The 14,528-nt window shown below is 44.9% G+C and overlaps 1 non-coding gene and 1 pseudogene across 1 annotated transcript; one reads left to right on the top strand and one right to left on the bottom strand.

Annotated features, from left to right (window-relative positions):
- LOC136172511 (ras-related C3 botulinum toxin substrate 1 pseudogene) overlaps positions 1–14,528 on the bottom strand; it is a 138,194-nt pseudogene that overhangs the window by 12,006 nt on the left and 111,660 nt on the right.
- On the top strand, positions 7,924–7,995 carry TRNAC-GCA (transfer RNA cysteine (anticodon GCA)). The gene has a single exon. It is a non-coding gene; the product is annotated as a tRNA-Cys (tRNA).

The raw sequence follows: 14,528 nt of genomic DNA, 5'->3' as shown, positions 1-14,528 counted from the left end.
TCTCATAAATCAAAATCTCTGTAACTGAGGCTTTCCACATTCAGAGGAAAGTCATCTTACTTCAGCAATGGTGGCAGGTCAGGAGCCTGCATTTCTGCTCCCTGTCAGCAAGCCTCAGCCAGACAGTTCCCGGACCCCAGCCCCAGGTAGGAGAGAGGCCTACTCCAGAAGATCTATATAAACATATATCCACACAGAGGGAAGTCCCATCCGAGCCAGTACTTATCAATCTAGCTTTTCATTCACACACACTAATGGATGCCTGAGAATGACTTATTTCTGAGGATAACAACCACAGAAAAGAGAAGGATCAAAGTGAACAGAGCAACTGAGCAGGAAAAACAGGGATGACACAGCAAACAGAAAACAAATGCTAATGCATTGAACGTTACATTCATAAAACAAAAGCAACTTGCCGTGGTGGGGGTTGGGGGGAAATAGGAACAAACAAAATTTAACAGTTCTTAGAATTAGAAACACACTGGCTGAAATGAAGAACTTAATAAAAGAACTGAAGAATAGAAAGACCAAATCCAACAATAAAGTCTAGGAACTGTATCAGAATATAGATTAAAATATCAAAGTGGTTTTTAAGATGAAGAAAGACAAAAGGAGATGGCGGCTAGATCCCAGAAAGCCAATACTCAATAATAGGAATTTTAGATGAGAACTGAAGCCATGAAAGGGAGAAAGTGTTAGTCATTCACTCGTGTCCGACTCTTTGTGACTTTAGCCCACCAGGCTCCTCTGTCTAAGGAATTCTCCAGGCAAGAATACTGGAGTGGGTTGCCATTCCTTCTCCAGGGGGTCTTCTCAACCCAGGGATTGAACCTGGGTCTCCTGCATTGCAGAAAGATTCTTGATCAGCTGAGCCAAGGAGTAATCAAATAATAAAAGGGAACTCTCCTTGACTGATGAAAGACTGGATTTTTTTTGGGGGGGGGGGGTTAAAAGTTGTCATTGCATTATCAAGATTCTTTTGTTTATCTTTGAGGGAAACCAAATCAAATCTTGTACAGAGAAAATGAATGTATTGTCTGATACGACTCCAGAGGTTCATGATTTGACATTCATTCATTCTCCCTCCCTTTCTTTCTTTCTCACGCATCCTCCCCTCTGACTCCCTGGATTGGGCTCATGCCCAGGCAGGCTCTTTAGTTGATGTGGCTAAGAAGTCCTCCTGAAGCTCCAGTCTTACTTCTTCCTTCCACCAAATCCAGATAAAAAATCATAACCCTCTTCTCAGCCTCTAAATCGTCTCTAAAAAGTACTCTGATTGGCCTGACTTGGATCACATGTCCTTACCTGAACCAATCTCCTGGCTGGAGAAAAAGAATCCTCAGATTGGATCCTCTTCATTAACAGAAGTCACGTGAAGAGAGTGAGTCAGTGGTAGTTCCCAAGTGAAAGAGAAGCCAGCCAACCAGAAAAGCAGTAACCTTCTGCTATTCTCACCAAGTACAGAGCTGGTGCAGTGAAAAAAGATACACACTTTGCAACAAATTGGGAAAGTTTCTGAAGCCCAATGATCAAGAGGAAATCTTAAACCTTCTTAAAGGAAAAAATGGAAAATATATAAAAATAAATAGCAATCAAACTCCATTAGATTTTTTTCTTATACAATAGAACTTTCTAGAAGGCAACTGAACAGTAACTCCAGCAATCTGAAAGGAAATTCAGTTGGAATCTCTTATTTAAGTGCAAGGTCACAGTGAAGACATTTCAAAATATTCAAGGACTCAAATTTACTAGCCTATGTTATACACATACATAAACTCTACCTATGTTATACACATTTTCTTTTTTTAACATGAAAATGGAATGCACTTTTACTAATTTACAAAACAAAAATTTTCTAAGGCATATCCAGAAAGATTTTATAATATAAGGAGGTATATCACTCATTAAGAAGGGGTTCTATAAGAGAAACACTTACTAAGTTAGTAACTCTGAGAAAGACCTGGTCAGAGATGAATTAAACACCCAATTTCAGAAGGGATGGGCAGGTTTAAAAAAAGAAAAGCTTAAGAAAACACTTACTGTTAATATGGACATTTCTTCATCATCTAGTGTATTTGACAAAAATTAACCTTTTAAAAGTTTTACCCATGACACTTTCAATAATTTAATTAGTATAAATTTCTCTCCATATTTTGTCAAAATAGTGTTTTCACCTTTTAACAATAACAAGTGTTTCACACACTCCACTCCAGTGCCCTTGACCAGAGAAGGGTACTTTGCCAGAGGGAACACGTAAAAATTCTGTTCAAAATCTCACCAAAGCTGATACACTGCTTTTTTTTCCAAGCAAGGCTTTACTGGGGGCCCTGCTGCAGTGAGAACAAGCTAGAATAAGCAACAGTTTCCTTTGCTGGCACACCTCTTGGGGAGAGGCAAGCTTGTTCCTTACATGGGGTGAGGGTGAGGGTGAGGGTGTGTCCAGGGCTCAGTGTGGAGGGGTGCCTTAGGCGGTTTGCCCACACTTTAGGTGGTGTTGTGATGCGGATGAGTGGGTGGCGCTTGCCTTTTTCCCTGCTTTTGCTCCCAGCTCTTCAAAAGTTGCAGTTAGGTTTTTGGTATCTTTGTATCTTTTGTCCAGAATTGGCCCCAACTGTACATGCATACAGTTATTTTTAGCCCCTTATAGTTTCTTTGTGTTTTGTTGCTAGAGGAAAGGTGTGTCCAGGTGCAAGCGTTGAAGCACTGCAGCAAAAGGTCCCAGCTCCCAGCCTGTCTCACTCCCCCCGAGAGAATCTACACTCTTACGCTTAAGAGGTAAGGCGCTGAAAGTCTCTCCTAAAACTTCTTCCTACTGCACAGGAGCCATTTGACCCTAGACTACCCTAGAGGTGTAGAAGTCCCTCCTTGACTATTCCAAGGACCTGTAGGAACCTGGGCCACTTTCCGCTGGAATAGAGAAAATCTCACTATGAAATCAGAGATTGATCCAAAGAGCTGAGATGTTCCTCTCATCCATTATGACATACAGTACGATATTAGGTCATGACCATGAGTTAATAAATTATGATGCACTAAATGGCAATGTTTCATGGAGGCTGAACTGCTCTTCATATCTGAAACTAAGTAGCAAGTGTCTGCATTTCCTAAGCTTAGAAGCTGCAGTCTTAAGGACAAAGGTTCAGTGCTCAGTGTTCTTAGTCCAACAATGCAACTTAGATCACAAGATATTTTGGCAACTTTTAATCTGAGCAAGAATAAGTGCTTTTGAAAAATAAGGCTTTAAGATAGTTTGCCATTTTAGGGCTGAACTCTAATAGAATGTGAAAGCATGAACCCTTACACTATAAACAAGGAAAACCTAGAAATTACTGATTGGTTCAAGATGGTTTTATGGAAAAACTAATATGTAACAAAAATTTGACACTCAGTGTGAAGGCTCCATGGTTTGAGCAAAGTTTATAAAGGTTCCCAGGTGCCGGGACAGAGCAGGAGAGGGTCTGGACATTTGCAGCAGGCATTTTCTCTTCCTCTTCTTAACGGGAGGTGGGCAGAGGATGTCTCAGATAACTTCATCAAACACTGTCTTCTTCTTGTTCGTAGCCAAGCCGTGTCTTACTCTTTGTGACCCCATGGACTATAGCATGCCAGGCTTCCCTGACCATACAGGTGGCTAATAAACACATGAAAAGATGCCCAACAGCACTATTAGAAAAATGCCAATCAAAACTACAGCGAGGTATCACCTCACACCTGTCAGAATGGCCATCATCAAAAAATCTATAAACAATAAATGCCAGGAAAGGAAACCCTCTTGCTCTGTCGGTGGGAATGCAAATTGATACAGCTACTATGGAGAACAGTGTGGAGATTCCTGAAAAAAGTTAGGAATAAAACTACCATATGACCCAAGAATCCCATTATTGGGCATATACTCTGAGAAAAACCATAACTGAAAAAGGCACATGTACCCCACTGTTCATCACAGCACTATTTACAATAGCTAGGGCACGGGAGCAACCCAGATGTCCGTGGACAGATGAATGGATAAAGAAGTTGTGGTACATATACACAGTGGAATATTACTCAACCATAAGAAAGGAATGCATTTGATTCAATTCTAATGAGATGGAAGGACCTAGAGCCTATTACGCAGAACAAAGTAAGTCAGAAAGAGGAATATAAGTAGCGTATATTAACACATATATATGCAATACAGAAAGATGTTGAGGACTGATGAACCTTTCTGCAGGGCAGCAGCGGAGATGCAGATGGAGAGAACAGACGTGTGGACATGGGGCAGGGGAAGGAGAGAGTGGGACAATTTGAGAGAGTAAAGTTGAAACCTACACATTACCATGAGTAAAATAGATAGCCAGTGAAATGTGCTATATGATGCAGGGAGCTCAAATTCCGTGCTCTGTGACAACATAGAGGGGTAAGATGGGATGGGAGGTGGGAGGGAGGGAACATATGTATATCTTGCCTGAGTCACGTTGATGTATGGTAGCAATCAAAAGAATATTGTAGAGCAATCATCCTCCAATTAAAATAAATCAATTAAATTGTAAACATTATTATAAACTAACAAGCAAAAACACTGTCTTGAGTGCCAAGCACTCCAGGTATTACACAGCCTGGATCTCCTTCGCCATAGGTAAACCCTGCAGATAGGTGACAATAATTGGCTTGTTCTCCTCTGCTTCTCATCACTGGCTTTATCATTCCTATGATCTAGTTTAGCCCCCATCAGGATGATAGCAGTGTAGGGACAGTGATATCACACTTCAAGGTAACACTTTGCACGAACAATTTCCAGCGATGCAGATGTCACAAGAAAAAAGCAAATGAAGAAAACACCTGTTTGTAGATAGGACAGGGGACGTGATCTGTCAAAATCTTCATGACCAAATATATCCCATAAGCCCAGATTCACTGATTTTCCATCTATCATGACATTAGCAGAATGACAGTGGGGATATATTCTGCAAGAAATGCATTGCTTGTATAACTGATTAGTAGGCAAGTTTTCCCTGTAGCTAGGTCTCCCACCCCCACGCACTTGATGGCCTGCCCCTGGAGCGCTAAGTGAGCCCAGTGGCAGACACGCTGAGGCAAGAAGCAGCGAGCTCCCCTCGAGGCTGAGGGTGGTGGAGGACAGGGTGCCTGGGGCCATGCTCCACACCACCTCGTCCTCCCTCCACCAACCGAAAGCTGGAGCCCAGCAGGGGCCACCACCCAAAGCTGGGGAAAACTGCAGAGAAACAGGAAGTGGCCTCTCCACTCACATCTAGCCTCCCCACCCCATACGGGGCTGCTGCTCCCAGGCTCTGGAGTGGGGCTCCACATTTTCTGAAAAAAATTCCTTGAGGATGTACCCCAGCAAAATGAAAACAGAATCCAAGAAAGAAGACAACAGACTCCAGAAGTCATAGAACTAATCCAGGAGAACAACGAAAAGAAATACCAGTAGGACATCTGTGAAGCTGGCCTAATGAGCAATTAGCTCCAATCAGGACGAGACATCAGAAGAGTCTGTGAAGAACAACCTCAAAGAAAACAGTGTTAGTCAATCCTATGAGGAATAGGCTAGGATGCTAAGTGCCGTCATGGAATTAAGGCGTGTAGCACTTCTGAGCAACAAGGATAAGAAAGGTAATTAGTGACTCTGGGAAAGGCAATGAACTGTACATGAAAGTCACACCCCAGATAAAATGTGATCTAAACTGTGGCATGATTCTGAGCCATTAAAGAGGTGTAGGAAATTATGCTTTCTGATTCCACAGAGCCTAGCTGCCATTGGTCAGGTAGTGTGGGAAGAAGCTGGTAACTGTTGAATGCGTGGTGCTCACACATCATCTGTGTGGTTTTGTGTCAGGAGTAAGTGATAATTATTTCCTCCTGATGTGTTTGTTCTTTCTGAAAGTGATTGAATATGTCAATAATTTATGTTGACAAGTTATCCTAACAGTAGGCTTACTTTTTTAAAAAAATTATTTTTAATTAAAAAATATATACATAGATAGATGAGTTTAGTCTGTTTGTTTAGAGATCAGTTGTACCTTCTGGTTTTTACCAGAGAAATGTTTATTTTCTTCCTAAACTGGCAATCATTAAGAAACTAGAACTCATATAGTTAAAATAAAACATTACAACTTAAACCTCTCAATTTAACTTCAAGTTAAGAAATGTGTAAGGATTAATGTCTCTTGTTTTGAAGAAAAATCTACTTGAAGTTCCATAGTGCTTTATAACTTTAGTTTCTTCTTCTAATATTGTCCAGTGAAACTAAATTTTATGTGTTTTCCTCAATGTTAATCATTATCTTTGGGTAATGAAATTTTAGGATGCTGCCAGATTTTTGGGTTTTTTTTAAATATATTTTTCTGAATTTCCACATCTTCTACCATAAACTTATATAATTATTATAGTAAAAAGGAAAAAGGAAAAATGGAAAGTTGAGCTATTTACATTTTGGTGTAGAAATATGTCTAGTACATTTTTATAAACCCAAAAAACCAATTGATGGGCATGACATAGTATATGTGTGTGTGTGTGTGTGTGTGTGTTTGAAATCTGAAAAGATAATTGTCACTGGGGTGTGAAGTAGAGACACTGGCAGGATGAGGGGTAGGGAGTCTATCATATTTATTTGTTTCTCTCCTGAGCTCTATATCTTTTTTACAGTGTGCCCATAGTAATTTAACAATTAAAGACATTTCTAAAAGCAGAGGTGGAGGGAAGCCGACCCCTGAGCTTCCAAGTACAAGCATGCTTACTCCCCTCCAGCTCTGGTGAGCAGCCACACAGGGAAGAACAATCTCTCTTTCTTCCTCCATGCAAAAGAACCCTCCCGACGGAGAGGCTGTCCCGCGGTAAGCAGAGACACACACCCAGGCTTGACCCACATAGCTGCTGCCCAGCGGGCTCTGGGGGAAGGGACCAATGGGAGGAAGACCTGATGCAGGTAGACCACGCGCCCAGTGCTTGCCGGAGAACGGAGTGAGCTGAGGAAGGTGGTCCACGTGTGGAGTGGAATCCAGAAGGGAGATGCCCACTGCTCAGGGAGGCAGTGTGCATTGGGGTATCTGTCATAGGACAGCGGGCTCACTCCTTCTCAGTCCCCACACCCCCCCCCCCGGGCCCTTCCCATCTACTCTGAGGGGTGGTGGTCATACTTACATCTTTTTTGATCACCACGGGGCATATGGAACTGACCAAGGAGCAAACCCCTGCCGCCTGCCTGGGAAGCAGGGAGTCTTACCCTCTGTGCCACCAGGGAAGTCCCTCACCTACATCTTTACTCTCTGTGCCTGTCTCTCTCTGGGGCTTCAGGCCTAGATATCAAATTATCTTCTGAACAACCCTACTCGAAAGCCCCAGGGTCTTCTCAGACTCAGTCTGCCCCAAACTAAGCACCAAACCTCCAGCCTCATGCCCTGTGCTTAGATACTCAGTCGTGTCTGACTCTGCAACCTCATGGACTGTAGTCCGCCAGGCTCCTCTGTCCATGGGATTCTCCAGGCAAGAATACTGGAGTGGGTAGCCATTCTCTTCTCCAGGGGATCTTCCTGACCCAGCAAACAAACCCAGGTCTCCTGCATTACCCACCTGCTTCCCCTCTGGGACATGGTCAGTTCCACTTCCACCCACCCCACCACACAGGCCGGAGACAGGCAGTCACCCTTCACTTTTCACTTTTCCCTCTCCCTGCCTCCCATGCCCAATCAATCACCAAATCCCAACCACTTCTAATCCTCTCCCTCTTGGCACAAACCCCCACTTCTCTCCTTCCCCCGGCAACAGCAGCAGGCCCTGTCTCCATCAGCATCAAGGGGCACTGCCACCCTGGCAAATGGTACCCCCTCCCCAACCGCAGTCCTACTGCCGGCTCCCTTCCTCCCATTCCTTCTCAGAGTGACCTTCTAAACCATGCAAACCTGCTCCTGATATTCCCCTACTGCTTCCCTTGTAGCTCAGTTGGTAAAGCATCTGCCTGCAATGCAGGAGACCTGGGTTCGATTCCTGGGTTGGGAGCATCCCCTGGAGAAGGAAATGGCAGCCCACTCCAGTATTCTTGCCTGGAGAATCCCAGGGACAGAGGAGCCTGGCAGGTTACAGTCCACGGGGTCACAAGAGTCAGACAAGACTGAGCAACTAAACAACACCACCACAGACTCTTTGGAGGCACCCACAACTCTTCATTCCCAATCCTCTCCTTGACTCAAAATCAATGTCCTGCACAACTGGCCCTAGCCAGTTACTCTAGCCCCATCTCTTACCTCCTCCTCTCACATAAGATCAGGTGAATATACTTTATTCCTTAGGATCTTCCACATGCTCACTCACCTCTGGCCATTGGATTGTACCATACCTGCTCTTCTCTCTGTCTGGGACAATCTACCTATTCCACTCTTCTGTTCACTATTTACCTGCCAGATCTCAGTTCAGGTGCCTTGGGAAGTTTGACTGGGTCAGGTATCCCTCCTATGAGCCCCTAGTATCCTATACATTCCCCCATGGGGCACAGATCCCAAGGTATGATGATTGACTTCTGAATAAATCCATGTCCCCTGCTAGAATGTTACTGGGGGTCGTGAATGGATAGGTGAATACATGGAAGGATGAGCGAGTGGATGGATGAATGGACAGACGGATGGATAGATGGTAGGTATTAAATGAATGGGTGGGGTTAGCTGAATGGATGAGGTTAGATGGGTAGGTGACTGCAAGAGAAAAATAAATGACTAAATGAATACATGCATACACAGGACTCCTGCAGAGTTTGGTGAGCCTGAGGTAAAAGGCAGGTAATTAGAGAGGCCCAGGAACAAAGGCATGGATCTAATTATCAGATTTACCCAGACATTGTCCAGTTGCAGAACCTAGGACGGTGGCTGCTGAACCATCAACTTGCCCCAGTTGCATACAGATCCTAGGGACTAGGGACTAGAGTATGGGGGCATGTGCCACGTTTACACGTGGAGGCCAAATGGGATCAGAAAGCATGGAGTCAAACCCCGGTCCCCCATTTCTTACTGAGTTCCCTGAGTTGAGTTACAATCCCCTCTCAACTGCAGTTTCCTTTCTGGAAAAAGAGTGGTAATTAATCCTCCCTCTCTGAGGCCGACCCCCAGAAGCATAGTGAGAGCTAAGGAATAATGTGCAAGTGATTTATCAAGAAAGAACTCCAGGGAAGAACACAGAGAGTAGGGGATCAGGGTGCAGAGGGAGGCAGGCAGGCAAGGAGGAGAGTTCCTGCAAAGTTCCATAGAGGATATGCAAGCTGAGGGGACTGGGCCACAATCCAACACCTGGCCCCCAGGGTTTAGGAGCTCTCTGTACTCAGCCGAGATGACTTTAGGAGCTCACAAGTAGGCACCCAAAGATAGTCACAGGTGCTGGGGCTTTAAAAAAAAATGGTGACAAGGGACCTGAAGTTCATCAACAATATCCATTGCATCACTTTACTTTGCTCCCAAAGGGAAAAATGAGATAAATTTGTAAAACTTTATCACTGTACGTGGTACGTAGCAAGCAAAAAAGTATAGTTATTATTATACAAAACCCCTAAATTTGCCAAGTGTTTAGTAAGTGGCATGTCCTTGACTAGGCTTCCCAGGTGGTGCTAGTAGTAAAGAACCTGCCTGCCCCTGCAGAGACATGAGAGATGCAGGTTTGATTCCTGAGTCAGGAAGAGCCCATGGAAGAGGGCATGCAATTCACTCCGGTACTCTTGCCTGGAGAATTCTCATGGATAGAGGAGCCTGGCAGACCACAGCCCTTAGGGTTACACAGAGTCGGACATGACTGAAGCGACTTAACACACACACACACACACACACACACACACACACACACACACACACACACACATGTCCTTGACTAGTGCTGGGCTGGACTGAGGAAGAGGGACCAGTGTCTAGAAGTCCTCAGAGCAGCCCTGCTAGAAAACAACAATCTCTTTTTACTTGATGCAGCAAAAGGCCCAGAATTGTCAGAAGCCACTGCCAGCCAAAAAAAAAAAAAAAACCACTGTATATGCAATTAATTAGGCCTCTGCTTCAGTGCTCTGCTCTCTCTGTTTGCCTTCACCAGCTTAGCATCCAATTTTTTAGCTGAGAAGGCGGGGCAGCAGGTTTCTGAGATATTTTTTGCTAATAGGCTGAAATATTACACCCATAATTATAGGCTGGCTGCATATTTTTTTCCTTTGCTCATTTTGTTCAGCGTCGCAAACATTGTATCTGATTACAGCCATTCATGTCTTCTTTATGAAATAGGGTCTATCATGCTCCGCAGAAGGGATCAGTGGCTCTGGGGAAATTATCTAGGCTAACAACCCCTTCTGAGTTCCTGTGGGCTGATGCTGTTGGATGCTACCTCCTTGGATGGGGCAAGGTGGGAGGTAGAGACTTGGGGACCAGAAAGAAGGAGATAGCCCATGCCTGATACCCTCCATACCCTCCATAGCCAGGGTTCCAACCTGCTCCCTCCGCCCCCACTCAGGTTTGCTGTCCCTGCTCTCGCTGGCGCAATCCATACCCACTCCCACTTCTGAGGCTCTGACCATCCTTCTACCTTCCCTTATCCCTGCAAGGATGTCTTCTTCTATCTTGTCTACTTAAACCAGTAACGTGACAAGTGTAAGCCATAGACCAAGCCACACAAGTCTTCCCTGGGAGCTTGATGGAAATGCAGGTTCTCAGCACCACCACCTGAAGGTACTGGGCCTCTGTGGGAGGGAACCGAGTGATCAGAGGAATTTGGATGTTTTTTCCAAAGTGCGAGACCCACCAAGCTAGAGAGACCTTACAGCAAGGGTGTGTAGTTGTATCAGAGGGTTCCTGTTTCTCTCTCTCTCTATCACTGAACAGGCTATTTAATCTCTCTGGGCTCCAATTTTTCATCTACAAAATGAGGATAATATAACTGACACAGAGAAGACATGAAAATAATCCTCTTAGATTGAGCCATGTGAAATTTCAGGTTTTGTGGGCCAACAAGGCTTGAATAGCAGCAATTTCATATGGTTCAACCCCATAGTTGCTTTTTTTTTTTTTTAAGTCGTACAGAGCTCAGCTCACATCACACCATCCCCTGGAACCCTCGGAGATTAGCCACATCACAAAGTGTGCGCCTTCCCTGGAAGGAAGCCAGCTTTTCCTTCTGCGCTTGTCAATTTCTTCCGGGATATCTCTGATCCTTCTCTAGGGTTCCAAATCCATATACCAGTCTTTCCATGCAAATGGTACCTCCTTGGGAGCAGAGGGTCTCCTGGCCTCACATCCTTCACAGCAGAGGTCAGTATAGACCTTTGGGTTTGAAAAGAATCCCTTACTTTGTGACTAAGACTGGAATTATTTTTTTAAGGAGGGGAGGATACCAGGGGAAAATGAGATGGTTAAGAGCCCAGGCAAGGCCATGGAAGATGTCAGCAGAAGACAAATTCACAGTTAACAGAAGACAAGGAATGGGCAGGGCCTAGAAAGCTGCATCTTGGGCTTGGAAGGAAGGACCAGCAGAACCTCGGGCGTGAGAGAAGCTGTGGATCCTTTAGAGCAGCGCTGCTCACACTGGTCCCTGGAAGAGCCACATGGGGCATCATCTGGACTGGCACGCCTCTCCAGGATACTAAGTCAGAGTCTCAGGGTGGGACCCTCTGGGTGATTTTGATGATCACTAAAGCTTTGAATTGTTCATCCTCTGTCACCGCCATCCAGGGCTTGAGTCCCTTCTGCAGGGTAGAGTAGCCGTAGGGTAGTGGTGGAGACCACCCTGAACACCTTCAATGACAGGGAGCCTTGGCCTTCCCTTCCAAAAAAGATAATGTCAGGGTAGAAAGTGATTTGTCAGGATGGAAGGCACTTTCCCTGACAAGAGGCTTTGTGGTCAGGTTAGCCCTGATCAGAAGAAGGCTAATATTCTGCCCAAAGAATTAGGTATTTAAAATTATCTCTGAGTACAAACTAAATAAATTATTGAACTTCTTCATTACCAGTGGAATCAATTAGCACAGGGAAAGCCTCAGTATTGCTTGTGGGTGGAACACGGAAGTAAGGGATATCTGTCAACACCAGGGCCAGGACTAAATGCTATCTGCTTAGCTCTTATTTGCCTCATGTTCCCAGCCCCTAAAATTGACCTACATATTTATAAGTACAATTATGGACCCAGCACTATCCTAGGTATTGGATGTAGAATGTTGAACAGAGTAGAAACACTTTTGGCCCTCATAGAGCTTACTTTCTAGGGGAGAAGATAGACAATAAACAAGTAAACAAGATTATGATATAATTTTATGTTATGATACATGCAATGATTTAACAAAAAATAACAGTCATTCTAAAGGACCTTTCGACCAAAGCTTGCCCTAACAGCCCTCTTTAAAACTATAACTGTTCCATCACCATTGACCTGCTGTATTATTTCCCATAGCACTTGTCATTTTCTAGAATATACACAATTTACTTCATTACATTCATTGTCTGTCTCCTCCCATGAAGACCAGAGGATTGGGACAGGGAGATGCTGATGATGGGATCTGTTTTATTCATTGGTGTGTCCCAAGCTTTCTGAAGAGTGTGGTTCCCAACCAGGGCTGATCTCCAGAGTACCCTGGACGATGTCTGCAGACATTTATTTTTATTTATTTTATACCCCTGCCCTGTAGCTTATTTATTTTATTTCACTTACATATATTTTTTTTACCATGCCACGCAGCATATAGGATCTTAGTTCCCTGCATGTATATGTGCTAAAGCACTGAGTTGTGTCCAACTCTTTGTGACCCTAAGGACTATAGCCCACCAGGATCCTCTGACCATGGGATTCTCCAGGCAAGGACACTAGAGTGGGTTGCCATGGCCTCCAGGGGATCTTTCCAATCCATAGATCAAACCAATATCTTTTATGTCTCCTGCACTGGCAGGCAGGTTCTTTACTGCTAGCGCCACTTGGGACGCCCCTTAATCCCTGACCAGTGATCAAACCTGTGCCCCCTAAAGTGGGAGCACAGAGTTTTAACCACTGGCCCACTGGGGAAGTCCTCTGCAGTCATTTTTAGTTGTCACCGTTGGGAAGGGGTGCTTCTGGCAGCTAGTGAATATAGGCCTGGGATGCTGCTCAGCATCTCACAATGCACGGGACAGCCCCTCCCACTCCACAGCCCAGAACAGCCCAGTCCAAAGCACAAAGAGTGCTGAAGCTGAGAAGCCCTGTAGCAGACAGTCAATGCATACGTGTGGAGTGGGAGGATCAGCAGGAAGAGGAGGCCTGCTGGAAGGGGTGCTTCACAGAGGGTGCTCATGGGAAGCCTCTCTGTGCTGGGAACACTTGGTTGGAGAACTGAATGATGTTCTGGGGCCAGCCATGTGAGGCTCCAGGGAAAGCACTCTGCAGGCAGAGGAGCCAGCCAGAGTGAAGGCCTCGCATCAGAAACAAGGTCAGGATTTTCAAGAGGCTACGAGAAGAACAATGTGTCTGGGAACAGGGAGTGAGGTAATGATGCATGAGGTGAGGGAGGAGACGGCGGCCAGGGAGAGAGTGTGTCCACTGCAGACCACAGAAGCAGCTGCATGTTACTGTAAGTGAAGGATGAAGCCGAGTGGTGGAGTAAAGAACTAGTGGAAACTGATTTTAAAAGACCATTCTGGGACTTCCCTGGTGGTCCAGTGGTTAAGAATCCATCTGCCAATGCAGAGGACATGAATTTCATTCCTGGCCCGGGAAGATCCCACACACTGCAGAGCAACTAGGCCCAGGACCACCACTGCTGAGCTTGTGCTCCCCATCAAGGGAAGTCACCGCAACGAGAGGCACTTTCACTCCATCTAGAGAGTAGCCCCCGCTTGCCGGAACTAGAGAAAGCCCACAGGCAGCAACAGAGACCCAATGTGGCCAAAAAATAAATTAAATAAATAAATAAGAATTTTTAAAAAAGAGCGCACTCTGGCCCCCACACAGGGGTAGAGTAGAAGCCGAAAGACCATTTAACAAATATCCGCAGTGGTTCAAGCCAGCGATGTGGGGTTTGAAGTAGGCAACGGCAGAAAAGGGGTGAGGAAAGGGTGGTCTGAGAGTATATTTGGAAGATAGAGCCCCAGAACCCTTTAGTTTGGAGATGGAGGAAAGAAGGGGAGAGGGGGAAATGGGTGAGCCAAGGTTGCACAGTTAGGGACAATTCAGACTAAACTCCAGATGTCTTGGTTTGCAGTCTGATGTTCTTTACACTTCATCACATGATTTTTGTGGACCAGCCAACTTTCTCCTTTAATCCTCCAGACCTGTATATTGAGAACATTTGGTATAAAACCTGTAAGGGGTATGGGAAAAAATCTGGTCCCACCTCCAGGAACTTACATGCTAGGAAGGAGACAGACACACACATACTAGAACAAAAGCTGGGCTTTAAATATTGTAACTGGATTAAAACAATAGTCAGTAGAAGCACAAGGAAGTAGGAGATGGAATACTACTAGGGAACTGGGAGGTAACTTGGCTGGGAAGGATGGGTGGAATTTGAGGATATTTAAAGGCCTAAAACTGCTGAACCAGGAATCACCTCACTC

Source organism: Muntiacus reevesi, chromosome 7 (assembly GCF_963930625.1).
Source record: "Muntiacus reevesi chromosome 7, mMunRee1.1, whole genome shotgun sequence".
Classification (NCBI taxonomy): domain Eukaryota; kingdom Metazoa; phylum Chordata; class Mammalia; order Artiodactyla; family Cervidae; genus Muntiacus; species Muntiacus reevesi.
This window is presented reverse-complemented; position numbering and strand designations above follow the sequence as displayed.